At 43.0% G+C, this 27,848-nt stretch overlaps 2 long non-coding RNA genes across 5 annotated transcripts in view; one reads left to right on the top strand and one right to left on the bottom strand.

Moving 5' to 3' along the window:
- Nucleotides 1-17,180, top strand: part of LOC147018437 (uncharacterized) — a 52,930-nt gene extending 35,750 nt beyond the window's left edge. The window contains exons 2-3 of the long non-coding RNA XR_015062390.1: nucleotides 1,183-1,248; nucleotides 17,045-17,180. This is a non-coding gene — a long non-coding RNA (uncharacterized LOC147018437). The remainder of the gene's footprint in view (nucleotides 1-1,182; nucleotides 1,249-17,044) is intronic.
- Nucleotides 17,181-18,713: 1,533 nt separating this feature from the next.
- LOC147018438 (uncharacterized) overlaps nucleotides 18,714-27,848 on the bottom strand; it is a 59,559-nt gene continuing 50,424 nt past the window's right edge. For 2 of the 4 annotated variants that reach the window (XR_015062387.1, XR_015062386.1), the window contains 2 exons: nucleotides 23,280-23,375; nucleotides 18,714-19,200 (listed from right to left, as the gene is read on the bottom strand). This is a non-coding gene — a long non-coding RNA (uncharacterized LOC147018438). Of the gene's footprint in view, nucleotides 19,207-21,191; nucleotides 22,030-23,279; nucleotides 23,376-27,848 lie in introns of those variants that run through there. The other 2 variants (XR_015062389.1, XR_015062388.1) reach the window with 2 other exon arrangements.

Here is a 27,848-nt window from a genome sequence, read left to right on the forward strand (position 1 = left end):
TTCTCAACGACATAAGCCACCTCGACTTGTTGCAGGTGGCTTCACATCGTGTCATGCAGTACTCCCATCCCATTAACAGGCAAACAGCAGGTGTGTCACTCCATGCTGGTCTGGAATTAATGACAAGTTGGGCTGACAAATTCAACATGTCTTTATATTCTGGCAATTCTCACGGTCTCACCCTGTCGCTCCAGAAGGATCGTCAAACTAACCAATCTATCTATCTATCTATCTATTTCCATGGCCAGTCACTAGAAGAGGTTCAGTTTCTTGAAAGGCTCAGTCTCACTATCAGCAACAACCTCTCCCAGATTGAACATGCAGCAAAGCTGGCTTCCAAAGCCAGCCACAGACTGAGCAATCTCAGTCGTTTCAAATTCCTTGAAATATCCTAAACTACTCACAGCTTACATGGTCTCATCTCATAGCTTAATGGAGTACTGCTCTCCCCTTTGGGCTGGTGTCGCAACATTACAGCTGCTTCTCCTGGATCCTGTAGAATGTGGCACTCTCAGTTATTTGCATCTCTCACAATGAAGCTCAAGCACAAGTCATAAGGTAAGTTGATTGCAACCTCCAATCTTTTGACATGTGGCACAAATGCAAGCAATTGCAAGTCTGTGCAACCACTCAACCACCATGACGGCTTCATCGTCACTTGTTTGCAGGTCGTCCTCGGCGTTGTAACGTAAACGTGCACATGTAACGTCGAATTTGCAAGCACCTATTATAAATCTTCACGGCCAAAGTACAATTGGGCTTCGGTGAGAAATGGAGGAAATATACCGGATGTTGATGAAGGTCTGTTGACCGCCATGGGAAGCAACGAGAAGCTGAGGTTTCTGGCATTATCTCTTCGTCGGAGCAAAAAAACAGGGGAGGGAGGATTAATTCCAAAAACGGCAGGTTCTCCTTTCTTCCCATGACGGTTAGCATACCCTCATCAGCATCCTGTGTATTTCATCATTGTTCTCCATGTCCGCCATTGCAGATCAATTGATACTAACCTCCACAAGCAAGACTAGTTCCTCATACTACTCAGGTGAGAGATGACTGAATGCATTTGATTAGGTGAGAGGTGATTGATTGCTTCTTCCAATATTGAAAATGTGAGATGTGATTGAGATGTCCAATTAAGTAATTTGTCATTTTCATCCCATTATAATGTATACATTCTGCCAGATTTTGATGTCAAAATGACAGAGCTCCAGTGGATGCAGTCACTGTCTTCCTGCTGCTGCACAGCACGTAAGTCCTGAACCACAGCTACCTTTCCGATATTGAGCTAGATGTCACGCTTCTTCCATCGTATTTCCATTATATCGGTATTCATTGTTTGCTTTCATCTGGTTCTTGGACGAGGTAGCTTGGTCGAGTGGATGTATCAAACTGTGGAATTTTTGTATTATATGGGGCTAGGCCTTGGGTTAATATGGCTGGTGTACAAGTTATAACACCCTTTGCAAGCAAGCAATTAATCTAACATGAATATGCATAATTCCTTAAGAACCACAAAACATCTGAGCTTTAATATTTTTAAAATCGATGGTCACTGGCAGTGCAGATGTGAAAGTCCCTGGATGTGGATTAAACGGAGAGGAATCTCAACCGCTGGGAGCGATGTCAAGATGAATGATGAGACCGCTGTCTCGCTTTGAACCAGAAATCAGCTGTTCCGAGCTTTAGTGGAACACAATATCGGGTTTAACAACTTGTCGTATATCAAGAGAGCACACTCATGGGCCATGACTTTCATGAAATATGTACCAGAGTGTTCCTGCCTCGAATGCCCAATGAAACTCTTCCACTTTCTGAGAATAATCACTGCGATTCGACGAGCAACTTCATACTGCCCACGGCAGATGGACAAAGAGAAGCTTGCGCCGAGAAGCAGAGACCTCTTGGACGCAAATTCCCACTTGGCAAGTGTTTGAGAGTTACCAACTTTAACTCAGACAGAACACAAGATATATTAAAGTAATGGGGACTAATATCGGCATGATGCGGAGAAGAAAACATACCTTCATGCTTTATCATTTTACCTCCGCCAGCGAAGGTGAAGGAGGTTGTTTTCACCCCTTTATGTCTGTTTGTTAATTTCCGGAATCCTTAGGATTTCAGAAATTATGTTGGGGGGTTGTGTGTGTCATTCTGTGTGTCTGTCTGTCTGTTTGTTTACCCTGTAGCAGCGACACCGTTTCAGCGATCATGACCAAACTGGGTACAGACGTCGGCCATGGTCCAACTTAGACACTTGTCGTTTTTGGTGAATCTAAGTCAAAGGTCAAGGTCAAGGTCACCGAAAAACCGAAATTATTATTTTCTCAATAACGTCCGCTAAAATGGTCGTATCGACTTCAAACCAAATCCAAAATGTGCATCTTCCAATTTTGCATCCAACCATATGTCTCATTGGGGTGTCACACCAACACCCTTCTTAGCGGTCGGGGGTCGAATGTCAGGAGGGTCGGGTCAAAAATTTCAAATTGCGATAAAAACGCCATTGCAAGTCCGATTGACTTCCAAGTTATGATCATGACCAAACTAAGTGCTATAACTCATTAAACAGGAGCACTATCGACTTATAAGAACCAAATTGATTTCCAGGTTTTTGTTTTTTCAGAGATCATGGAGATATGACAAAGTTATTCCGGCAATTCCTTGCTCAACCAGCAATTTCATTTGTCTGTTTGTGTACAGGATATCTCAAAAAGTTGTGGACGGATCCGGATGAAACTTGGTGTACACGTTGGGTGTGTGAAAGGAAGAATTGATTCAATTTTGGTGAAGATCCGGATCCGGATCTGATAATTTTTTAAGTGATTCTTCACCATTGAGAGATCGGGCGAGAGATCGGGCACGATATCTCAACAAGGACAAATGTGTCCAAGAGCAGCGTCCTTAAGGTTTTGTCGGCGAAAAAAAATAAAATAAAAAAACATCAACAACAACTTCCGATATTTCGTCACGTGCCTTGAATAAGCCAATAACGAAACCCGTCATAATATATTTACGTATTTACAATATATCGTGTATTTACGAAATAAATAATGTATTTACGAAATTACAATACGATAAATGGAATAATCTTTAAATAGTAACGTGAACTTTTCGAAACTTTAAAGCAAATGTCCGAATATATTAAAAAGTTCATGATAGACGCTCTCAAAAGGCACCGTCAATGTGAGGATGTGTACATGTGCTCAGTATTTAAGGAGATCCGGATCTTGTATATACAAGAGCCGAGTCCCAGAGATTAAGGTTTTGTCTTCACAAGAAGAACAACAAGAAGCCGAGCTCTCTATATAGGATTAGCCCAGATCCCCCATTAAATGGGGGTTCGCTACGCGAGACGCTGCTAAAAAGTTGTGGATGGATTAGGATGAAACTTGGTGGATGCATTGGGTGTGTGACAAGGACGGATTGATTTGATTTTCATGAAGATACGAATCCAGATCCGACTACTAGAATTTTTAAAGTGAATGTTCACCATTGAGAAAGAGAGGGCCAAAAACGATATAGTACTGTATAGCATGATATTTCAAAAACTAATTGGGTCCGATATGTCCCCGTGAATCAGGCATTACGTGGTAGAGGTATGCACTCTACCAAGTGCCCTTCAAGTTTGCGTCAGTGTTAATGAGGGTCACGGACGATCTTGTAGAAATATCATCCAGGGCAGACATTGGGAGACGAACTTTCAATTGAATTACAAGGACACTCAAAGAGTACGTGATCGACAAATCAATATGGTAATCGTTTTTGGGATTTGAACTTTGGATCTTAGCACCACAAGCCATAGGTTCAGATGGGAACATCAAGCAGGCCAAACCAATCTGATTATTTTGTCGCTGCCATTATTGGTATATTTTGTGGTTTTTGCGCCTGTAAAGCGTTTGATCACTCAACATTTAATGCCGGTGAAGTGTCAGATTATAATAATTATTGACAGTGATGGTGGTGCCAAAATGGCCATTGCGCAAGGTTACAGGTGCGAGAAAAAGCAGAGCGACTTTCAGGATCAAGCTTTACTTGAAGAGGTTAAATCGTGACATTGCCACGTTGTGAAGATCCGATATCGACAACATTTCCTGTTTAACTACACCCACAAATCAGGTTTTCAAATTCTCGAAAAAATCCTTAAAAATAAACGACCAGGAAGTCAGAGAGATTGCTTTAGGCACAAACATGGGAACACGCCCAGCCAGGATTTCAAAAAAACCCAGATTACCCACCTTTGCATGGCATTCTGCATTGTCTTGATGGTAAACAAATAAAAGAAAAGTTCTTGGAATCCACACTCACAAGTTATACAAGATGTCTGGATCTAATCAATCTTCAGGACCTTTCAGGGATGCACGTGGAAGTATGCAACTTTTGATTCCTGCACTTTAAACCCTCTCACTTCCTTCAATGACCCAAATAGTTAACCTCACCTTATATCAACAAAAAGGACACCTTATCACAAAATATCTATCTTACCAAACGTAGTTCAACAGATATAAACTATGAACACTAGAAAAGCCGATGAGCTGAAATGGGACACCATTTTTAGAGAGCTTTGGGATGAAAGATCACGACTGGGTCATTAAGGTGGTTCATTAGTTTATGGAGGAACCAGAGTGCTTAGACTTGGTAAGAAAGACGAGGTGGGTGTCGGTTAAGGAAGAGACTTGTGTGGGTTTAATTTTAAAGACGGTCATGGAGCCTGACCTGAAAAAAGGGAAACGTGTCAAATGAGGATTGTTGTTAGTAGTTGTAAGGATTGCCTTTTGACAGGCAGGTTTGGTGATAAGTTTCCATGGTCTGAAAGCATCCTGCAGGTCACAATATATATATACTTATTTACACCCCCTTTGGAGGTGGCAAGCTATGGTAAGGAAAGGTTGTCATGAATAGTTGACTTTTCCCAGCTTACACAGGCGTTATTAACTATCGGTTAAAAGAGCGAGATGATCTCCTTTCAAGGATTTGTGTGAAGGGAAACGTAACTTTCCAAACGTGTTCTTTCCAATGCCGTTCAGACCCCTTCCCAGCCCTGTTAAACCGAAGATGCTGATGTACGGTGACCTTATCCCCCTGGTGGATGACCCTTCTGAGTATCTCGTTCCGATAACCGTTCGAATGCCCCTCCTATCACAAATGCAGAAATGCAAGATGGCTTTTGACCTTGAACCTGAGACAATCAAAAATACGAGTGTTGTACACGGAACTTGGGTATCAAAAATATTTACAGTAAAAAAATATTCAGGATTATTCATTCCCAACAGTTTATTTGATTTCTGATAGGGTGTTGATCCACCCTGACAGTCACACATTTGGCAACAAGCACGGTTTTAAACCGTGTCACTCACGTGGTTTGGATGTGGCATGGTTCACAACGTGACACTCACTCCTTTTATTTGGCAAGTCGTGCGGCTCAGACCCTGACTTTTCCCAAAGGCACGTATTTAGGATCTTCTGGTCTGCCATATTAACCAACATTGGCGTGACTTGTTTTCTTCCATTTCCAAAGGACAGACGCACAATTGACTTGGGTCGTGGCACGGCTCGAGAAGAAAACACACCTCAGTGTTTTGTTTTTTTACACCAGCGTTGGAAGGGTCACTGAGCTGATAATCATTGAGAAATATCACATGCAAGGCAAGGACATTCGGAGACATCGATGTACTTTCACTTGAAATTTTCGCCGACCTGTCATACTTACCAACATTGGCAGGACCTACGTGTTTTATTTTTGGTAAATATGACAGGTAGTTACAGTGGTGCTTCACAAGTTCCCAAAATTGGCAAGGGCCACTGTGACAAAATTGTAAGGAAGCTGTGGCACCCAACAACCATTGCCCGATGAGAGTCAGTGAGGTCTTGACCTCGCATCTGAGATCTGAGATGCACCATGTTCTCTTTAAAGAACGTTGGTGCTGCCGAAGCTGTTTTGCAGCAAGGCTGTTGCTGGGTGGTTTGCTTTACGTTATGCTGGGTGGTTTGGTTCATGGTTATGCTGGGTGGTTTGCTTTATGTTATGCTGGGTGGTTTGGTTCATGGTTATGCTGGGTGGTTTGTTTTTTTGGTTATGCTGGGTGGTTTGTTTTTTTGGTTATGCTGGGTGGTTTGGTGTCTGGTTATGCTGGAAGGTTTGGGTTTATGTTGTGCTGGGTTTTTTGGTTCATGGTTATGCTGGGTGGTTTGGTTTTTTGGTTATGCTGGGTGGTTTGGTTCATGGTTATGCTGGGTGGTTTGGTTCATGGTTATGCTGGGTGGTTTGGTTTATGTTGTGCTGGGTGGTTTGGTTCATGGCTATGCTGGGTGGTTTGGTTCATGGTTATGCTGGGTGGTTTGGTTTATGTTGTGCTGGGTGGTTTGGTTCATGGTTATGCTGGGTGGTTTGGTGTCTGGTTAAGCTGGGAGGTTTGGTTTTTGGTTATGCTGGGTGGTTTGGTTCATGGTTATGCTGGGTGGTTTGGTTTATGTTGTGCTGGGTGGTTTGGTTCATGGTTATGCTGGGTGGTTTGGTTCATGGTTATGCTGGGTGGTTTGGTTCATGGTTATGCTGGGTGGTTTGGTTTATGGTTATGCTGGGAGGTTAGGTTTTTGGTTATGCTGGGTGGTTTGGTTTATGTTATGCTGGGTGGTTTGGTTTTTGGTTATGCTGGGTGGTTTGGTTTATGTTATGCTGGGTGGTTTGGTTCATGGTTGTGCTGGGTGGTTTAGTTTATGGTTATGCTGGGTGGTTTGGTTTTTTGTTATGCTGGGTGGTTTGGTTCATGGTTATGCTGGGAAGTTTGGATTTTTGGTTATGCTGGGTGGTTTGGTTTCTGGTTATGCTGGGTGGTTTGGTTCATGGTTATGCTGGGTGGTTTGGTTTCTGGTTATGCTGGGTGGTTTGGTTTCTGTTTATGCTGGGAGGCGTTGCATTGCCTTCCCAGCAGTCAAATAGCACATGGATTTGTAATTTGTTCAGGTTGACAGCAATAGCTCACCTACTCTTCATGAAAGACACCGTGGGATCTTTAACGCCAACCAACTTAAGTTAAGGATGGCAAACATATTGATACCGCACCAGTCACCAAGCTTGGGTTATGCTGGGTGCTGGGTGGTTCAGCTACGCAGCGACGCGCTATTCTGGCACATGCTCCCATACCTGACCTGACACCAAGCATGCAAAACACCAGGACGACAGTTTATAGCTGGTTCAGGATTCAAACACAAGCTACACAGCTCAGAGACATGTACATACCTCAAGGCTATCCTGTTAGCTCTTATTCCCACGTGTAGTCATAATTAAATGTGAGTTTCATTTCTTGTGGCACACCTTTGAAAACCACACCCTGTTTTGCATTGTGGGAAAATATTCCCATGCATGTTGGAGGTCTATTTTCGAGTTTGCATGCGCTTTCCCAATACTCTACTTCAGTTTAGGTAATTGTGTCTTCACCGTTTTTGGTTGTAGTTTTAAAGACTGTTTTATTATTCAGGTGATTCTACAAACTGTCCGAATAATGCTTGGCAGACGGTGATGATTCACAAAGTGACTGTCCCTTGAATGGATGAGAAACCAGGGACCCGTTTGCTAGCATTAGTCGGTGCACGTTGAAGATCCCACGGTGTCTTTCACGAAGAGTAGGCGAGAGTTATCTCTGGAACGCTGAACAAAAGACAAATTGCTGTCCCAACCAGATCGTCGAACATCAGGCATGCCAGCTGGTCCAGTTCCTGAACGACTTCGGCCAACAACTTTCCCTTGCCAACTGCACAAGAAGATGAGAATCATTAGTAGTAGTAGTAGTCGTCGTAGTAATACTGCCCTTTGTCCATGTATTTTATGTATTTCGTGAGTTGGAGCCCCCTATTGGCCATTTGCGTTAATCGGGAACAGGAAAAGGAAGTGATGTAAATTGAGAGCAAGAGGCAGGAAGTGGTGCAACCACTTGAGCACATTTCTCAGGGGGCCTGCCATCAAAAGCATCCATGTTGATCTGCTGCACTCCTTGTTATTACGTCATTGAAAGCATTGCCTATGAGTGTAAAAATATCTGAATCGTTCATCTTGTTATCTCAAAAGTATTTTGCATATGTAGTTAACGAAACATTATTATGTATGCTGAATTTATATTGTTGAGGATTCAGCGGTGGCGGGATTCAGACGAGTGGTGTCAATCACTCTCTGTAACCAGTTTGGGTTTTCGCACCCTACTCTCGACAGCCAAATGTTACAGATTCGGCGCCACCCTCCGTCTCCGGGGTTATAACGCCGGCTGGTTCGGCACAATTCTCTGGTTACGCGTCTCGAACCACGATACCAAAATACACCTGTACCTTGCCAGCTGGGGGAATATACCCTGGTTACAGCCTGGTTTTGTCAGATACCGAGCGAATTCTGCCAGTCTGTAACCATTTTCGTTTTTATATCCAAATTGAGCGGATTGCTCCTCGACGCGGCACAAATTAATTCAAAGCGGCAACTTCATACCATTCAGCCAGATTTATTGGGGACATCGGGGAACACGACACAAGCAAAGCATTCACGACAATGTTATAATCAATCTATAACCCGTTCTTAACTAGGGAGTTACGGATTATGGGTTTTGAAGGGGACTCCAATGAGATATGCCTTAAACGACATGCAGACAAGACATGGACAGCATGCAGACAAGACAGAGTACTTGGTGATGTTTCATGGACGAGAGAAAAGTGTCAAAAGCACAAATGTGGCTCGTGACAAGCCGATGTCCACGGATTCGAGCCCCAAGCTCGAGCACGCCGCGTGGCAAGATGGCGGCGCCGTACTCTTCCTTCTCAAGGCACGGCTTGCGCACGCCCTCCTCAGCGCATTCTGACCCCGCGCAATGTCGACGGCACAAGACCGTCAGATTGATGGTGGGTCTCAGCTGGTTTCTCACAAGGTCCAGCTTTTCTTTCTCGGCCGATGGCAGACTCGACTCTAAGGTTCAGCTTCTGCCGATCGCAGACCCGGCGCACTCAGGTTCAGCTTCTGCCGATCGCAGACTCGGCGCACTCAGGTTCAGCTTCTGCTGATCGCAGATGGCACACAGGACTCATGCAGTCCCTTCCCTGCCTTTCTTTTGGCTCGTTCCTCACGAAAACAGACACAGCCGTCCCGTGTACAGCTGATCGGCGCCACCATGGCGCTCACGTCCCAGATCCACACTGTCTTTCCTTCGTTCGCTCGCCTCGAAACCCCGACTGCTCATCCAGCAGATCGTGACTCGACACTTGTCGTTTCTCTCTCGCCTTCCCGGTGCACGCTCGCCTCGAAGCCGACTGCCCAACTCCGTCCTCTCAGTTTTTTTACCACCTTTTCTTTTTGGGGCGTGCCCCTTTACGAAGCCGACAAACTCCTCCCCTTAGTTTCACTTCCTTCTCGAGGCCACTCCCTCTCAGCCGACTGGGCGGGGCCTCATCCGGAGAGGGGAAGGAAGAAAAAGAAGCTCTCGGTACACCACCACCACACAAACAATAAACAGCCTCTTACACACCTCCCAACACACATGTAATGTCCATTTTACCGAACAGCCTGGCTAAACATGCATTTAATGGGGGGTCTGGGCTAATCCTATATTTAATAGCATACTAAGGGCCATTTCTGCAACAATATTATCAGTTTGGACGGCCTCGTCTGCCATCCAGTGCATTGCAGTTGCGAGCTGACATTATTAACCTCCGCCATCTTCGAAGATGGATGGACGTTAATGTTTTCACCCCTTTCTGTTTGTTTGTTTGTTTGTGAACAGTATTATGGAAAAACTCCTTGACGGATTTCGACGAAACTTGGTGGGGGGGTTAGGTATGGTCCAAGGATCATGCCATTAAATTTTGGACTTGGTTCCCCCCCCCCCCCCAAAAAAAATTGTTAAAGAAAAAAATTTTTTTTTTGCATTTCTCCATGTTTTAGTGATTTCCAACCCCCCCCAAAAAAAGATTTTTTTTTTGCATTTGTACATGTTTTAAGTGATTTCCAACCCCCCCCCAAAAAAAATTGTTAGAGAAAAAATGTTTTTTTGCATCTTTACATGTTTGAAGTGAATTCCAACCCCCCCCCAAAAAATTGTTACCCCCCAAAAAAGGGAAATTTTTTTTTTTGCATTTCTACATGTTTTAAGTGATTTCCAACCCCCCCAAAAAAAATTGTTAGAGAAAAAAATTTTGCAACTTTTTCTTCAACAAAATTTCGATTTTTTTTTGTTTTTGTTTTTTTGTTTTGCATTTTTACATGTTTTAAGTGATTTCCAACCCCCCCCCCCCCAAAAAAAAATGTTGGAGAAAAGAACAAAAACTCTCTCAGCACTGTTGACATCATATTTAATGAATAAGATATAAGGTTCACTTGAGTGACCCAGCAGTATTGGCGGCGGAGGTTTTGCACTCTCCCGAGTGCTCCCCCTCTAGTTCATAATATCATAGCATTCTCTTTACATCGGCAGAGTGCTGTATTAGCATTTTGTGTGCTTGGAACATTGTATACGCATATTTTATTTTGCTGTGTATTTCTGTGTGGAATACGGCTTTCAGCGAAGCTAGTGTATCATACAATGTGCACATATTGTTGTGGACCTGGGGTCAGTGCGATAAGACCACGAGGGGGGAAAGCTACCTCGGGTTCCCAGCAGAGTCGCCGGAATCGCAGGCCGTCACACACTGATAACTCCGTAACACGGCGGGTCGCTAATCGACTGTGAATGCCAATAACTCAACCATGTGACTTAGGGTCCTCCGTATAATGGAAACCAGTTACCTAAAATGGTCAAGTGATCTAATTACCGGGGGACACGCCCTCAGTACGCCTTGTTCAAACCGGATCACCTTAATGGATCAGATGCAGCCGAGCGTAACTGCCAAGGACGTACCGGCTAGAAAACAGATCGTTGGGGGATAACGTCCCGGCTAGGCCAGGATAATGACCATGCTGGACCAATGAAGGAAAAGACAAAAATGAGCTGGGAACATTTCTACACAAGCATTTATTTACAATCAGGTGAGGAAAGGTATGTGGCACAGTGAATGAGTTTATGATGATGTACAGCAGGGATAGCAAGGAAATTGTGGGGTGCGACAAAAGGCAAGCAATTTACAAAAGCAGACACAGAGCAGACTTATCCCATTATATCTTCTACGATCTTTACTTATGCTACAACAGGCGCCATCACACACACACACACACAATCTCGTTGAAGATTACATAGCCAGAAGGAAGGAGAGCAGATGAGAACTAATGGCCTCTCAATACCTGGTGCGGTTGGCTGACCAACGCAACCCAGTATGCTTTGGGGGACACTCCACTTGAGCGATCCCACCTTAAGAGTTGGAGCGTTATCTCTTGCTTAATCACTTTGCCGGGGCTGGTGGAAACGTGTGCTCCGCAGTGGTCCGGAAGAATGTCTGTTCCACACCAATCCTGAGTGTAGATGCAACCACAGGCAGACAATGAGGTGCAGTGAAGAGGGCGGAGCAGAGAGGCAAAGGAGGGGGCGAGGCAGGCAGGTGGGTGAGGCAAGCGGACGAGGAAGTGCAGGGAGAGAGAGAAAGAGGGCAGACGGCTTCGTGATCCGCCTTTTATAAGCCCCGGGCAAAGGATGGGGTGACAACCGAAGTAACAAGCCGTCATCCGAATCATGCTCTCCTATTGGATCCCGGCCCCGCCCTGCTGGGTTCCTGTGGCTGGAAGCGACTTCATTTGCACAACCGGCGTGACACGGCCCGGAGCATTGCGCCGAATTCCCGGAGCGTGTTCTGGCAACTGGACGAGGGTCATGTCGGTCCCGCATGCCCATTCGGGGCACATCTGGCGAGCTGTGGTTGGTGCTGTTAACGTGCTTGGCCCATCCCCATGCCACGTAGTCTGAGTGGCCTGGACTGCACAGCACGCCCGTTTGGTGGCGATTTGCATCGATGCGGAGGTGCGTGGAGGCGTGAAGTGATTTTTCCCGTGTGCGGCGATGTTGGTGGTCAAGGTGCTGAGCTTTTGGTGAGCGAAGGTTGAGCAAGGTGAGATGCCATTGTAAATTAACATGCAGATTTGAATGAAAGGGCGCACCATGCGTGTTCTGTACAGTGTTGATGGTGAGTCTCTCAAAGGGTGGCTTCCTGGGTGCGGCGCCTACTTTGATTTGTATCATGGGGAAAAGGAAGGCTTTGTATGAAAATCATGATTTAAAAGAAGAAAGAGATATAATTATTAGACCTAGCAATTAGACCAACACAACGCACTTCGTCCCGTTAACACATTAGACATGAGGGGAAGGTCTGACTGCCTGAAGACTAACAAAATAACTGCCTGGTGATCACTGTATATTGGGTGCCATTTCCTTAGAGGCATGCGGTTTTGCAGAACCGCAACAATATATATCAAAATGTAGAGAACATGCCGAGCGCTCCAACGGATAACGTCCTGCGCAAGCGCACACCAAAGCGTCACCTCTGACACGGAGGCTTCAGCCCAGTGACTCATGTCAAACAGACAGTGATTTTTTTATGGTGAACATTGGTTAAACATCAAACAGAGCTGCCTATCCAGAGTTCAGGCTTATTTACTCCTCATCAGGACGGCATACTGTATAAATATCTAACCAATGATGACCACATTCGTCATATAAATTTCACTCATATCTTTGGCTGTAATAGTGAGCATCAGTAACAGATTATGTCTCACATGGGAAGACTGCATAATCCGCAAAGAACACCAGTCTGTCTGCCACCCAGATGATTGTTCCTGCTCATGTAAACCAATCAACCAGAAGGCATGTGTTGCGATCGGCAGATAAATCCAAATGTGCGGAGTGTGACGAACGTTCCCACGATCTCCAATGGACATCAAGTCCTCCACACATTTTGATTTATCTGCTGATTGCACTATGTGCAGCAAGGGTCTAACAGCACAATCTTGCTCCAAAATATGCCTGATGAGAGTATACCCAAAGGGGCAGCATGAAAGAGCAGTCAAAATGTACCCCATATTCAACAACCAGAGCAACCAGTCATTGGCAAGGTCAGACTTCTTTGATCTGTTCAGTATTTAGGGCAACCCATCCTTTTACTCACTGAGAACCTGTGCTGGAGTCGTCGAAATGGCAGCGAGAAAAGCCGATGGCTTCCAGATCGAGGCAGTGAATGGAGAGGAAAGCCAAGCCTTTCTTCCAGTCGGAGTGCAACAAAATCCTTCACAACATAAAGTATCTCAAATACCAACACCCAAGGTGGCCTTTCACCACGCCCACCTCAAGTCCGTGGCAGCCCACATCCCAGAGCTGGATTCATGCGCCAACATTCTTCTCTTGCTTGAGAGAGGCAGTCAGAATTCCTAAGGTCAGTCAGCAAATCAATGGACCACACAATGCACCCTTCACTGAGAAACTCCCCTTCGATTGGGTTCTGGTGGTGGAAGTATGGCTGGGAAACGCACACAAGCCAAGTGTAAGCAGCTTCAAAACAAATGCGTTAGAGAATGGATGCCCCTCCTTCTTCGCTCAATGCCAGAGTTACATGCGCCTGAAAGAAAAGGTGAGCCATGGCGGGGAGAAGCAGGATGGTCTCTCCCATGCATTCAAAGGAGGCCCTGTTGAAAAAACAGCTGAAGACAAACTCTGCACACAGTGTTCGAAAGGACAGACGATGACAACAACACTGCTGTCTCCAACGAAGAGCAAATATTTTTTAAAGACGATGAACAAAGAGGTCTGCAAAGACAACATGAACAGCTGGGTTGCTCCTCTACTTTTCAGAGTACCCAGGCATTGTCTTCCAAGAAACCATGAGCAGGCAATCACTCGTCTCACCTCTCTGAGACACACCATAGACAAGAAGCCTGAGATGAAAGAGAAATTTGTTGCCTTCATAGAGAAGACATTCGAGAACGACCATGCTGAGGCAGCGCCCCCACTCAAAGACCGAGAAGAGTGTTGGTACCTACTGACCTTCAGGGTCTACCACCCTCAGAAGCTGGGCCAAATCAGGGTGGTCTTCGACTCCAATGCGCAGCGGTACGGTGCTGCTCACAGTCCAGCACATGAACAACAGCCTCCTGTGAGTTCTGATCTACTTCAGGAAAGAACCTGCAGCGATAACTGCAGACATATAACAGATGTTCCATTATTTCATTGTGAGAGAAGATCACAGAAATTACTTGAGATTCCTGTGGTAATGTGAAAATGACATGACAAAGGACATCATCGAGTACAGGATGAAGGTTCCCGTCTTCGGTAACAGCCCATCTCCGACAGTCGCCATCTTCAGGCTCAGGCGAGCTTCCCAAGAAGATAAGAACGAGCATGGTGCCGACACACGACAGTTCATGGAGAGTCACTTCTACGTTGATGATGGGCTCAAGTCCCTGCCCACAGTCGCAGAGGCCATTGACCTGCTGTGAAGAACCCAAGCGTCGCGAGCAGAGTCAAATCTATGCCTGCACCAAATTTCTTCAAACAGCACTACCGTGATGAAGGCTCATCATTTCCCCCAGAGGATTATGCCAAGGGCATGAAAGATATAGGCCTGGGCAGAGAAACCATACCCATGCAACGCAGTCTTGGGCTGTGCTGGAAAATAGCAACAGACACATTCACCTTCGGAGTGACGGTTAGTGACAAGCCATTCACACGTCATGGAGTCCTGTCAACAGTAAACAGCCTTTTCGACCCTCTCGGCCTGGTAGTTCCAGTCACCATACAGAGCAGAGCTATACTGCGGGAACTCTCCAGGTGCCCCTGTGATCGGGACTCACTATTTGTGCAAGAAAAGCTGAAGAAATGGGATGCATGGAGGGATTCACTTCAAGATTTGAAGCAGCTTCATGTCCCACTCGCCTACATTTCAATCTCGCTCTCCAAGGTAAAACTTTTATACTCACAACTAAGCCTGTATTTATAATTACAAACACGATATTTTGTGCTTTTTAAAGTACTTGTACACCCAATCCCTCCGGGAGCGGCAGAAAGGGTCATGTTATTATCCTCCCTGGGGTATATAGATTATTGTAAATCTCGGCATGGATCCGTTAGTCTGTGGGGGGCGATAAGCATAGAATGCCTCAAGAAAGTCAGGTTTCCTCCCTTTTCAGTTTTTTCATAAGCAGCAATAACATTATTATGCTATTATTGTTAGTGTTGTTATTACTTTTGTTATTAGAAGTGACCTTGGAAAAACGCCACGATAATTAAGCTATCGATACACCTTAAAACAGATTTCGCCCAAGGTGGAAAACGCCCTTGGGGAGAGGGGCAAATTAAGTCACCACAACCTCCATTGTCTGACCCTTTGTTCTGCTGGTAAGTTTGGTTGAGATTGGATAAGTAACGACCAAATGTATCGCGGTCAGACAGACGCCAAATTGCGTATTTTATTATGACTATCCGAAACCCCGTCACAGACGGATTCCGTTCCATGAGCCCAATATGACAACCAGTGGCGGCTCTTGTAAGAGCCGGATCCCAGTTGATGTACTCCATGGCCTTACCTAATGAGGCCTACAAAACGTCCTTGTACACAACATTTTTGGAGTACACTATTCCTTTTTAATTTTTGGTTTTCACTGTCGGTCGCACAAATTATGACCACACAAATATGACACTGAATTTTTTGGACTCAAAATAGTTACATAGGACATAGGTCATTGGACACATAGATAGGTACCAGATATGAAGTGTATGAAGTCTCGAACGTGAGACCTTAACCCGGGTAGGGACTTCGATGACGGGGCTGTGACATTTCATCATGGAGTAAAGTATTCATCTGCTAAGGATTTTTTGGACGAAACGTGTTTATTCTGCTTCAGAGTTGAAGGTTGACTATTGCCACTATGTGCGATGCACTCTTACAGGTACGAAGTTTCTTTCAGTCCAGGTCACAGCACCGAGAAAAACGTGACGTGACCGATAGGAGGAGCACAAAATTGGTCCTTCAGTATTAATATATAGATTCTTCAACTTTGGACAAACTTGTCCCATCGAAGCAGAACTTTTCTCTTGCCTTCGGTGTGGAACCCTTTAAGATGCGTTGGTAGCCTGTGCAGCACACATTCTTCATACCTTCGTTCTTCTTACCTTCACCCCCACCTCCTTCAAAGTCCATGCTTTCCATCCTGAAAGTCCTTGTAGTGTCCATCTTGTTTACCCTGTGTACGTGCCCCCATCCCTCTCCCTTCCACAGATCTAATGTCTCTGTTCCATACTGTTTAGTGCTTCCCTCTCCGACACTTCTTGCCTCCTGCTCCCTTTATTATATTTTCTATGTGCTAGCTCTTATACGAGCCTCGAAAATGTATACAACTAAATAAATAAAATGGGAGTATAAAAGTATGTGGGGTTGAAATAATTGATCTTGACCTAATTTTTATGGCCATGACCTAATTCGACATTTTAATATTTTTCACCATAAGTTGACTGAGGCTTGTCCGATTGGAACAAAATTGTACTCTCTCGAATCTAGATAGTCTACAGCAAGCCACATTTACGTTTCATTTACATCATACCCCTCCGAGTTAAAGGTCAAGGTCAAACGGTCTGAAAAAAAATGTTTTTTTTTTTGTTATCACTCAATTTTGCCAATGTGGGATTTCAAAGACCACTTGGTCTTCCATGATATTCTTGCATCATAATAGTGTACCTTCACTGAAGCTGTGCACCTGATACTTGATTTGGGTGCTTAACCTACTTTTTTTCGGATTGTGACATAATTAACAAAAAACACATTTTTGATCATAAACTTGAATAAGTTTCCTCTGATTTTCATGATGTTGAGTTTTCTGGATAGATTGTAGACAGAGACACATTTTGTTAATGTTCACTCTATCCCTAAATGTTGAAGGTCAAGGTCGTATGGTGGTCCAAAAAAAAATATGGCCATCATTGGATCGTGGGACACAAGGGTAAGTCATGAGCAATCACCAAGGGTAAGCTCGGGGAAGCTTACCCTTGGTGATCACTTTGCGATGGCAGATATGTAGTTATTGTTAATGATGTAAGTTGGCCGTGTGTGCTTGTACTGTTTTAACTCACCGTGTGCACAATGAGGGAGATGATATACTGTTTACCAGGTGCAGTATCCCTGGAACAAGTACCACCATCTCCCACTCGGCATGCGGAGGGAAGACTCGAAGGAGTCATCGACATTAAACCGGGTGGTTTCACGACCCGATTGTGGTTTTATGATCATCACTCAGGTGGAGGGAAAAACAACTTCATGGTAAATATTGAACCAGCAGAACAACAGAGAGACAAATACAGTATGCAATAGCAGCTCGTTGTATAGAGTTTGTGAATTACCAACCAAATTATCAACACAAAAACAGGGATGTGGAAGATTTACTGACATGACATCGAAAACCTGAAATGAGCCTCAGTTTGCATAACTCCAATTCCCTGTGTTGCTTGAACTGCTGAAAAATGTTGTTTGTGTATTATTAATATAATAGGGAAGGGTTAATTCCTCGCACAGATTTGCATGGGGATTTCAAAAGCATTCCATGAAGCATCGGCATCATCATCATCATAATCATCCACCCTTTACGAGAACGACACAAGCTCAGACCTGTCTTTGGAATTTCAGTATTTTACTCCAACCACCGTTTGGCCTCAGGTAAATCGGCAATGGGTGGAGAAAACATTGGCGTTGTTTGCTTTTGGTTAGACAGTTTCATGAGGAACGAGAAATGACGTCATTTTCATGGCTACAGGGGGAGGAATAGACACGTGATGAGAGATCTTCACAAGGCATTACCAGAAGGTACAGCCCAAAGGGGCTGTTGTGCAATTGCCGTATGGATTTGCACAAGTTTTAAGACTTCATTGTAAGGAGTTGTGGGAATCGTTACGAGTATAGCTTGACAGATCCAATCTAAGTGTCCTTTTGTTTTGGTGCAAGAACCATGGAACTACCACTTTGAGATGACCCTGGTGGTTAATTCCACACACAGTGGCTCAACCTGTCTATCCTTGATGGATTACACAGGTCACAGTGAATAAATGTGAAATAATGTAATTTTATCACTCATGGCAAGAAGGAGAATGAAGGAGAGGTAATGGAGAAGTGGAGAGCTGTTTTGTTCTCTGCCTCTCATCATCGCAGAGTTTTCTCTTTGTATGTTCACTACCCCTCATTGGCTGTTCCAGTGAGTATTTGGTCAGAATATGGCAAGGTTGCCACAGTAAAAAAAAACTTCAATAGCCAAATCAAGCTGGTCAAACACTTGGAATATTTCTTTCAATCCTGAGAAATCTCTATCTCTCTCCCTGAAAGAATCATCTGCGAAACCCTCCTGTCTACTTTCTTAACAATCATCTTGAGGAAGTTCAGTTGTTCAAACTCCTGGGTCTCACCATCATCCATTATGTTTCTTGGGCAAACCACATTTCAAAGTTGGCCTCCAAAGCCAGCCGCCGACTGGGCATCCTCCATCGTACAACGTCCTTCCTTGGCACACCTGAACTCCTTTCCACCTACAGGGCATTTATCTGCAGCTTCATGGACCACTGCTCCCCCTCTGGGCTGGCTTCCCTGCTTCACACCTTGCTCAGCTTGATGCTGTGGAAACCAAGGACTTTAAGATTATTGGAATCAGGTCTGTATCTGGCCGATCATTGGGATTTAAAAAACTTAAACTTCAGCCTTGCAGAGATATGCACTCTACCGAGTGCTGTTATAGAGTTTCAATATAATCTTCCCAACTACAACTAGTTTTGTTTTTTGCGATGTTAATAGCCAGTGGTCAACAGAGCACGGAAAGGGTACAAGACCAAAGGGTGCAATGTTGTTTTAGATTATTATGTGTAAAAATTGCTGGGATTTAAATGGATTTTAAGGACATGGATATAATTTAATCTCATTAAACAATTGGGAAAAACTAAGGAGTTTTTAACTAAGGAGGGAAAACTAAGGAGAAACATCGACTGTACATACATGGACAATCGTAAACCGTTGAAGAGAAATTGAAACCATAATTATAACTTGTGAAACATTATGCATTTACAAATGGAAATGGTAATTCACAAATCAATCAAAGTAGCTTTTTCAATTACATGAAAAGGAAGTTACTCTTTTCTCTTGTTTGTGGAAACACCTTTTAGAGTTATCTTGATCCCATGGCAAGGTCGTTTGGTGGTTTGCCATTGCCTTCCCACCAGTCAGTCAGGGCAAGAATATGTAACTCGTTCAGGATATTGGTGATAAGTCGCCGACTCTTCTTGAAACACACTGCAGCTGACAGAGGGGGTCCATCTGATGTAACATCCTTCCAATGGAAGACGCACACATTTATTCCTCCTTTTCCACATGCGAAACACCTTGGTGATAGTTTATGGTTGGGTCGAGATTCAAACCCAGGCAAGAGAGATCAAAGGAGAGTGTGCATACCTCGAAAGTAAGTTAACATCTTTCTTTATCACTCTCCTCTTCTATTTCCCTTCTTGTTTGTGTCCGTATGTTTCCACACTGTCCTACTGTCAGTAGGAAGTGTTTTGCATTCCGTAAACTCACTCTTCCATGAGCCAAGATTTTGTGTAAACTAAAAGAATAAAAGTAGGTGCAATACCCCTAAGGCTGAATACTGAAACTGAGAAGGAAGTCAACGTGGGACGGAATCAGCAAAATGTACCAATGAACCAATGCTATAGCAAATACCTATTTTGGGGGGCAACCTCCCCAATAAATCCTTTTCAACCCCAATTTTTCTTTTTTAATTTCCTGAACAAACTTTAGTACATCATGGGTGATGAAGGTTGTGGTCAAGTTTCATTGAAATTGTGTGTAGTTTCAGAGAAGAAGGTGCAAGTATTTGTGGATGGATGACGGATGATGGATCCCCGGAACTACATTCCAGGTGAGCTAAAAATAGGACCACGCATCCTCAAGCTCACCTGGATCAGGAGCAATAGTGACTCAAAACCCCTTCGACCCTGATTTTTTAATGCCATTAGCAAACTTTAGTATATGACGGGTGATGAAGGTTGTGGTCAAGCTTCATTTAAATTGTGTGTTTAGTTTCAGAGAAGAGAGCAAATACCTATTTTTTTGGTGTGTGGGGGGGGTCAAACCCCCCCCCCCACTCCCGTAGACCCCCATAGTCGATACACCTTTGGTAGGCATCAGATATGAAACTTGTGGCCAAGTTTTGTCAAAATCTCGTGTTTGGTAGAAGCAACAATGACTAAAGTGTTTACGGATGGACGTACGGACTCACTCACTCACTCACACCTTGGACACTGGTCGATTGCATAACCTCACCGGACTAAAGTTCAGGTGAGCGAAAATGCAAGCATGTTAGTTTACGTAAGTGTGGAAATGCACAAAAGAGGAAACACTTTCATCTTGAAGGATTGGATTTGTCTCATCATGTTTTCATGAACCAATTGCTCATGATGCTGGGAACCCAGGTTCAAATCCCATATATCACATATGTTTGTCCAATGCTTACTAATGCCCCTGTAGTTTATGTAAAAGTACACGATGTTTACTATTGTCATTGTGCTATATATGATTTATGTCCAAGCTCCTCCATGAGCCTTATTATATCAGTGTTAAAAAAAAAAAACTCGTGCAAAGAAACCAGATTGAGGGCCCTAACCAATTCGCTGTGCAATGTTTACAATACCGGGAAATGATGCATTAGATACTAACACCCGAGGGACAAAAACAAGCAAACTATGAACAAGAACATATTTCCAAAATAATCTTTGCATCAAGACATTTTAGATACTGGAGCAAGATGAAGAGGCTTGAAGGAAATCACATGCACCGAACACAGAACTAGAAGGGCACTCGGTAGAACGCATACCTCCGCCATGCAATGCCTGATCCACGAGAACATATCGGGCCCAATACATTTTTGAAATATGCTATATATCGTTTTTGAGCCTCATCTCTCAATAGTGAAGAATCACTTTAAAAACTAAATAATTCTTATATCCAGATCCAGATCCAGATCTTCACCAAAATGTAATCAATTCGTCCTTTGCCACACACCCAACCTGTCCACCAAGTTTCGTCCGAATCCGTCCACAACTTTTTGAGATATCGTGCTACATATCCTTTTTGGCCCGATCTCTCAATTTGTGAAGAATCACTTAAAAATTCTAGTAGTCGGATCTGAATCCGGATGTTCACTAAAATATAATCAATTCGTCCTTGTCACACACCGAACCTATCCACAAAATTTCATCCGGATCTGTACAGAACTTTTTTAAGATATCCTGTACACAGACAAATCAGACAGACAGAAAGGGGTGAAAACATAACCTCCTTCACCTTCGGTGGCAAAGGTAACAATGAACATGGAAATGAAGAATGGTGTAAAAATTTTTAACTTCTCACCGACTATTTACGTCTTTAAAAAAGAAGAAAAGTAGATTTCTTTATATTTGTATTTAAGAGGTGGTTCAAGGGACCTTTTAATATACAAATTTTAAAATAAACAACGATAATATGAACATTTATAGTATGGTGGTATCCGTCATCTTAAACTGCAATAAAACAATAATTCATTTCATGAACAGATAAAACACAAATTAAATACTATCATTCAATTATTTACATTTACCTATGCTGAAGTGATGGGTCGTATAATGGAAAAACCAAAAAATGGAAGAACAACGTGTGTGTGTGTGTGTGTGTGTGTGTGTGTGTGTGTGTGTGTGTGTGTGTGTGTGTGTGTGTGTGTGTGTGTGTGTGTGTGTGTGTGTGTGTGTGTGTGTGTGTGTGTGTGTGTGTGTGTGTGTGTGTGTGTGTGTGTGTGTGTGTGTGTGTGTGTGTGTGTGTGTGTGTGTGTGTGTTGTCACTGCAATCTTTCGTCTCTGTGGGTAGTTCTTATACAAATCCAATACGAAAAGGTGACCCTGTGACTTTAATGGGTGTAAAAGGTAAATATGCCTCACAGTTTATAAAAAAAACAACCAAACATCATTTCGTGGAATCTCTCGAGTTTGATGCTGGTTTCTTAGATTCTTTGATTTTGGAGCATGACGTTCACAATTCCCTTAAAATAACAAGGAAATCCAACACAGGTGGAGGCCATTCCGCCCATCATGCCTGCGCGAACAGCACACCAACCCATCCACACAGGATCCAAGGAAGAAAATGGGGGGGGGGGGGAAAAGTTTTTAATTAATGAAAAAGAAAATTGTTCGTTTGTTTTTTTGGTAGTTGTTTTTATAATTTTTTATTTTATTTTATTTTGCTCCTTTTCATCCCCTCGGGGAGGGGGCATGGGCTTGGTTAAAAACACACATCAACCACACAACCCCTGTTGACAAGACCCCCACCAACAGCACTCCGTACACAATCACCCATCAATACTCAAACTACCTAAAAGTCTGATCAACATCCCCAGACCCCTCTATCTCCATAACTTCCAGGTACCTATCTAATTCTAATTTAAACTTATCTACTTTTTATGCTGCCACTACCTTTCCAGGGAGGCCATTCCATGCATTAACTACTCTCTGAGTAAAAGATCCCCTGCCTTTACTACAGTCTTAACTTTCCTCTTCTTTACTCTCAAGCTATGGCCCCTGGTCCTATCACTGTCTACTTTGTTAAAAAATTCATCTGCACTTATTTTATCTCGACCTTTCATTATCTCAAACATCTCTATCATATCTCCTCGTAACCGCCTTCTTTTTAATGAATAAAGCCCTATCTCCTTCAGCCGCTCCTCAGAGCTGAGTCTAGCGAGGCCCGGAATCTAACCCCAACTTACAAAAACAATCACTTGCACAACAACAGGTTGTGAAATTCAAGCAATTGTGTTTGTATGGCAATAAACACGTCTGATCGGTATTTCTATCATTTTCACTTCCTAGTCTCATGCGGATCCAAATAGAGATAAACATGAGGAAATGGATTTTAAAGCAGATATGGCCCTTGTGTTTCGGTTTAGATCATTAATGTTCCACTTTAAGAGGTGCGGTATCCAGGAGCTTCCCTCATAGGAGGTTCATTGCTTCTCCAAAGTCTTCTCACAATACCTGTTCGTTGTTCCCTTTCCATAAATCCACATTCCTCTCTGTTTTGTGAAAACAAAGGAGGCACTTTGGACGATTAAGCAGATGATTACTTTCATTAAACATTAAATATCTGCCCAACATAATATTCCATGAAAACACAAACCAGTCTTGTAATGACCTACACTATATTTCCTAATAAATAAATAAATTTAAATTTTAGACCATTTACAAAGGAGGTGGGGGGGGGGTCATGTCATTGAGCTTTCAAGGTGACTTGGAAGACCTTTTGTTATTATCTTTATGATTATTAATACCATAGCAGACATGACCCACCTGACAGACGATCTTGTTCTAAACGTACAACATTTTCTTTTGGCGGTCTCTTTATTTGGCCAGTGTTTTGGCAACAGACCACTGCCTCAATTGCTCCTGAAAATAAAAATAAAAATAACCTGGGTTACACATATGAAGTCTAAACGTGTATTTATTTTGTGTATATATGATACATTGTGGTTATTATATAGCTCAGATAATTCTAATTGCACCCCCCCCCCCCCAACATTAAGAAAATGCCAAGATGAGTGAAAAATTTTTTTTTCACAACTTCATGAAATTAAACGAAACTCACACCTACACAACTTCAGTGTGCCCTCATCAATCCCTGAAAGTTTCAGCTTCCTCGGTCAAATCTTTTCCACTACATAGCTTTGGATCAGACGAAAACTTGTGTAAAAATGGGAGGAGGCACCCATAAAGAGGAATGCCAAGAGGTGATCTTGAGTTCTGGTAGCTTGATTACAATATACTAGCAGATACCCGTCTACGATGGGTATGGGGTACAGGACGGATCACAATACTCGGTTACGGTAGTTTCTTTGGATGTTTTGCGCCGCATTCAACAGCTCAGTTCATATTGGTGGCATGTATGGGTGCCCATGGTGGCGTTTGAGACCGGTCACTTTAGATTGTTGGCCTTGACACATTGTGCCGGATGAGTAACACGAACGATTTGACATATTCATCGTTTCTATATTACCTCCATCAACAGATTAACAACATAGCAGGATAAAAGTCATAAATTTTGAGTTTAACAAACGTCCTGAACTCATGGACTTAGTTAAGTAAAGCACGTCGTCTGGGACCCGGCCGTCGGTTTGCCGCCGAACGCTGCTGATTGTGACGTCATCGATTCTTTCTTTGAAAATTCTATCTGTATTCGATTTTTTGAATCCGCTATCACCTGCGTAAATACATGGAACACATAATGTGAAGATTTCGGAAGTATTAACAGAATATGTTCAGAGAAAAGTGTGTTAAGTTAAAAAAAACAAGTTCCAGGCTTATGCCCATTATATTATCGATGTTCATGGGACGACTCAAAACAAGGACTGGGTGATTTCGCAACAAATTCACCCATTCAACCCCCATGTGCCACCTGGGGAGATGCTACTGGTCATCGATCCAAGCACTGAGCATAATAAAGAATCCTTTGAAAGTGATTGATGCATCACTTTCGTACGAGCAAAAAAACCTGTGATACTGCTGCAAACAAAATGGCTGCCTCCACACAAAGAAATCACATGTAACAGACCATGTCACATGACATGCAAATCCATAACAAAACTTCAAAATCATTTAATCACATGAAAATAATGAACTCTATTTTACATATGAAAAAGTAAACAATTTTCAGAGTTCAAAGCTAAAAATTGCTGGTGCAGTTATGACAGAATATTAACTTCAACCCAAATGAAACGGGTTCGGATTACCCACCTAACCCTGACACTTGAGTCTGCTAAATTGCCATTAACAAGGTGGTTGTAATCATAAATAAATCGCAGAACAGCAGATATCTTTGGATCAGCATCCAGGTCAGGTTTCAAATCCCTCTGTTGGTCGATCCTTAGGGTGATCACGTTTTCCCACAAGTACCCTTTCTGATGTCTAACTGCTCTCACAGCTTCCAATTATCATACAGATCCTCCTTTTCTACTTCTTTAATGGCCACAATTATTCTCACGTTCTTGTGGGGTTGGCTGGGATAAGTAAGCTTGGCCCCCGGAGAAAGCTCACCTATTCTTTGCGAAGGACACCGTGGGATCTTTGACATCCACCAATTAATGCTGGCAGACGGGGGACGCCCGTTATACTATATTTTCCCCCATTGTGGTTATGTAGCTCAGATAATTCTAAGGTTGGACTTCGTCCGAAACGGGGACTTACAGTATGAATTTGGTGTCGTGTTTTTGTGTCCGTACGTGCATGCATGCGTCCGCAACTATATCACGGACATGTATTGTCAGATTTTGTTCAAACTTGGCACAAGCACATTACATGATGGCATACATATGCACCTCACTAAATTTTGCGATATGATCAAAGACTGGCGGCCATTTTCCATCCATCCATTGGAACCATACTCTGCACAGAGCATCGGTGCTGCCGAAGCAGTTTCCTTGGTTATTGGGCACAATGCTGGACGGGGACGGGTCGCCACTCCGACGCAGGATACTCGAATGACTCGATCATCCCAGCAAGCCGGTACTCATTTTGCCGACCTCGGAAGGATGGCAGGCTGAGTCAACCCCCTGGTGAAGTAATTCAGCGGGCAATGAGGCTTGAACTCAGGACCCTCGGATTGCAAGCCGCCACCCCAACCACTGAACTAACACCAGGCTTGGCGGCCATTTTAGTTGTACATAAATCCTGGCGGCCCTTCAACTCCATATAGCAAAATTACTGAAGCAAAGGGGGCTATAACATTTTATGTCTTTTTTTACTTGCTCAAAGTGTATTTGATTCCACAAGTTAACTGAGGGAAATGGCAATAAAGTTATCCATATATGACCTTCTGCTTTGCTGTTTTCATATAGATGGTTTTTGGAGTTGTCCAATAATGCCATGCACACCGTCATGTTGGTTGTATTCACTTCCCCAGCAATTACAGCATCAGTGTTCTACAATTCAGCACATTTATCTCGTTATTCTGACACTGCAAATGGAAGGTTACGCTCATTATTTGGCCTTGTTTACCTTTTCTCACTTTACCTTTACTTCTTTTGTTTTCCAACTAATATGGCGCCCGAGCACTACATCATGGGTCCTGAAACCCCTTTATAAACCAGTCGTGTCGCTGACGGCTTTAATCAGAACACAGCATGTTCTACTTCACAAGCTTATTGCATGTCTTTCTAAGAGTCTCATTTAGGATGCAAAGTGAAGTAAAACGCACGCAAAAATGATTTTTTTTAAAAATAACAGGTAACTGTTGTTGTTGTTGCTGCTGCTGTCATTGTTACCCTCGCCAAAGGAAGAGGGTATTGTGTTTGGGTTCGTTTGTTTGTTTGTTTGTTTTTGTCGAGATAGAACTTTCGTGTTTTTCCCTGCAACCAACCGCTTGTCGGATTGAGATTAAATTTTCAGCATCGGTGCAACTACTCATATGGAATGTTTTAATCATAATTACGACATCAGAGGTAACGTGGTGTGACAGCCATATTGGAAAAACAGAAAAACTTTGGATCACTGTATTTGAAACCGCACAAAGGAAGAAATTGAAACTTGGCACATGGCAAGTACTCCTCATGAGAAATGTGATTTTTTTTTTTACGACGTCATAGGCGCCTTCGTTATGACGTCATAATTGCATATGTAGAATGCTTCACCTGATGAAAAATTTTGAGGGTCATCTCGGGATAAAATCAGACAGAAATTTTTTCGATGACGTCACTGGTCATGTGATTCGGCAGCCATATTGCTTTTTGTTTTTTTTTAAACCTTCAAAAATCTACTCTGAAGTGGCTGAACAGATCGAGGCGAAACTTTACACATATAACCGCCTATCCACGAGGAACAAAAGGTTCACACATATGATGTCACAGGTCACATGGTTTAGCAGCCATATTAAATTTTCCCTGAAACCTATAAAAAAATCTTCTCCAGAAAGGCTATACAGATCAAGGGGAAACTTCACACAGATGTTCCCCAAGCCTTGGGTGTACAAGTTTGTTCAGGAATAATTGATAGGTCACATGGTTTGGCAGCCATATTGAATTGAAGAATAATATTTAATAATATCTTATCTGGAACCGCTTAATCCATCGACATGAAACTTCACAATTATGATCGAGGAATGATGGGGAATACATGTTTTAAATTTCATCTTGATCAGACACATGGTCTGAAAGCCAGAATTTTTATTTTTTTTGAATAAGGCTCACTTGGCTGTATCTGGATGGGTTTGAGGGTAGAGGAGTCGCAGCTGAAATGTTCCACGTCTTGTGTTTTGCTTGTTTGGGTTCCTTCTGATGACTCCAATGCAGGACTGTACCTGTTTGGGCTTCCATTTGGTTTGAATTGAATTTATTTTAATCCCATTCTTAATTCAATTGAATGATAATATAAAAAAACGCCATGGGTCAGGGTCAGGTTTCCAATCAAAGCAGAGTTGCATCAAAGTGGGACGTCTTGTTACCCGGTCATCACTGCCAGATGCAGTTATAAAGTGGCAGTTGTAATTATGTCTCTTATTAATCATGTAACACACCAGTCCACAAATGCCACACAATATACACCACACAAAACAAGTTCTGGCGAGGGTCTGCAATCTCTGATTGCTCTTTCTAATTGTTTATGTGCTCCTTCCATGTACTTTTATACATTTTCCTCCATCATCAAAGGTGGATGGAAGTTGTGTTTTCACTCCTGTCTGTCTCTGTGCAGGATATCTCAAAATGTTGTGGACAGGTTGGATGTTTGATGAGGACAAATTGATTACATTTTGGTGAAGATCCGGATCTGGATCCAGATACGAGAATGTTTTTAGAATGATTAAAGTGTTTTTCACAATTGATTGGGCCAAAAACTATATATATATATATATATATATATATATATATATAT

Source organism: Eptatretus burgeri, chromosome 10 (assembly GCF_056783735.1).
Source record: "Eptatretus burgeri isolate ZD-2024b chromosome 10, Ebu_testis_v1, whole genome shotgun sequence".
In the NCBI taxonomy this organism is placed as follows: Eukaryota; Metazoa; Chordata; class Myxini; order Myxiniformes; family Myxinidae; genus Eptatretus; species Eptatretus burgeri.